A 2,500-nucleotide genomic window follows, 5' to 3' on the forward strand; every position below is an offset into this window, starting at 1 on the left:
CTTTAAAAAGACTTTGCTTTTAGCAAACGACAGCTTTAGGTGCAGCTGCTCCCTCCTCCTTTTCTCAGCGCTTCGGTCAAGTGTTTATTGTTGCTATGTTACCAAAACCGTCTGACAGTAGGCCAGCACGTCTTTTTGGAATGTTTGCCTAATGCTAGCTAACTAGCCAACGAGCTAACTGAAATAACAGCAGTCGTTCAGCAGTCGGCTTCAGACAACCTGGGACCAAAACACGTCTACCTTTCACACTGCAAAATCCCCATTAGCCCGTTATTTCTGTAACGTGAATGTAATGTTTCTCAGTCAGAAAAGGGCTATAAATCACTTAGCAAGACAGCTATCACGTAAAACAAGTCAACTACGATGTCATAGTGGCAGTGGCTAAGCCAGTTTTTACAGTGTGAGTAGATAGAAAAGTAGTAAATATTAATAAGTCAAAATTGACCATTAAATATTCGAATATAATTTGAATTTAGAAAAATGATAATGAATGAAATTCGAATGGGATACTAGAGGAAGATTGACAGCCCTAGTGCTGACCCATTGCGTCGGCCAGTCGTTAATCAGCTTCTCAGTTCTCAACCCCAAAAGTTGTTTGGATTCTATTGGTGACTGTTCCACGGCTAGGGATACGGTACCTCATTGCTTGACAGAACTCCCTGAAGCCTGCACCATCCAGGACACTGATCGGTATTACATTGTCCTTACAAATGAACACACACACACACACACACACACACACACACACACACACACACACACATTGTCCTTACAAATTAACACACACACACACACACATTGTCCTTACAAATGAACGTAATTCATTTCAGCGTGATGGCCTCTTTCCAACGGGCTTGCGGCAGGCGGTGTCAAGGCGTGGCTGTTTAGCTGTAGTTCCACATACTATGCTATGCACGCACGCACGCACGCACACACACACACACACACACACACACACTATGCTATGCTCATTTGGGCACACATTTCCATATGGGACCTCATGTTGCTAGTGGCCAAATGGTACGCTAACCGTATCTTACAGAACTTGCGATATTTATTTTGCGGCTCCAAAAATCCAAGTTTTTCCAAGTTGGGCTCTGCACACTCTGCATCCTCCATGTGAGTCAGCGACGACAGTGCGACTCACCTGTCCCTGACCCCTCACCCCTGACCTGTCCCTGACCCCTCACCTGTCCCTGTCCCTCACCTGTCCCTGACCCCTCAGGCAGAGTGTGTGTGTGTGTGTGTGTGAGAGACTCACCCAGCAGGTTGTAGTCCAGGTTGAGGACGCGGAGAATGATGTGTGAGTGTGTGTGTGTGTGTGTGTGTGTGTGTGTGTGTGTGTGTGTGTGTGTGTGTGTGTGTGTGTGTGTGTGAGACTCACCCAGTGGGTTGTAGTCCAGGTTGAGGACGCGGAGAATGATGTGTTTGTGTGAGTGTGAGTGTGAGTGTGAGTGTGTGTGTGTGTGTGTGTGTGTAGGCCTGTCGCGATATTCAATAAATCAATAAATCGCACGATAAAAAAAATGAGCTCGATAACTTTTCCGGCCGCGATAATTTCCATTTTCATGCTTGATTGTTTTTCTCGTCTCTCTCTCTCTCTCTACGAAAGAGAGGATAACCACGGCGACCCCTCTCGGTTCCTTTAGCGCAGCCTAACGAGGAGTGAACCCTCATGTCAGTCACTTGTCAGACATGTATCTTTCAATAACATGACGGACAACTTTACTTTCTTACATTCATTTGATGAACAGGCTAGACGAGGCTTTGGCGATTGGCCTAAGCACACTGAAGAGGCTTTCTGTTGTAGCTTGACAGGTATGGGGGTAAAAATAGTGATAATGCAGTTCAGAAAATCATGCTTATTTAAGCTACGTTCTTTCATCATCTGATAAAGACACACTCTGCAAAGTCTGCACTCCGCTGAGAGCTCAAGAATCAGCCAAAACAGCCGGCAGCTCCGGTTAAAATGTCGTAAGCTAATTGTCAGCTGTGGTGAAATGTGTTCGTAATCAACGTTATATGTCATAAACGTAGCATACCTGTGAAAAGGCTTTGCAGTAGGATTATCCGCTGACCAACTTATTGCTTCAATTTGTGTTTTATGTGACGTGCAGATGCTGGGTTCATGCCGTTTTGCGCAAGTTTCAAATGTTTAGCTGACTGCGTAGGCCTAATTGATCAGCTATGATGACATTTAGTTCCGTGCATAAGGCTTAGCAACTGTCACTCTACACGCCCCCTGTTGCATGTCACGTTTTAATTTGCTGGCCTTTAAACAGAGTGTTAGTAGAGACTGAGAGTCCATTGTATTTATTGTTTTTGGTTGTTTTGTTCATTTATTGTGGATATTTAAAAATGTCTTCCCATTCCAGTTCCTTATTCTTCAGAAATACAAGTTATTGATCTTTGAAAAGGTGTACCTGCATTATTATGCCATTATCATTATATTAGATAAAAATGATCTCAGAACGGCAATATTATCGTTTATCGCAATAAT

The 2,500-nt window shown here is 43.9% G+C and overlaps 1 protein-coding gene across 1 annotated transcript in view; it reads right to left on the minus strand.

Moving 5' to 3' along the window:
- The window catches only part of lrrc73 (leucine rich repeat containing 73), an 18,574-nt gene that overhangs the window by 9,707 nt on the left and 6,367 nt on the right, over window positions 1-2,500 (minus strand). The window lies entirely within an intron of this gene.

Source organism: Sardina pilchardus, chromosome 18 (assembly GCF_963854185.1).
Source record: "Sardina pilchardus chromosome 18, fSarPil1.1, whole genome shotgun sequence".
NCBI lineage: Eukaryota > Metazoa > Chordata > Actinopteri > Clupeiformes > Clupeidae > Sardina > Sardina pilchardus.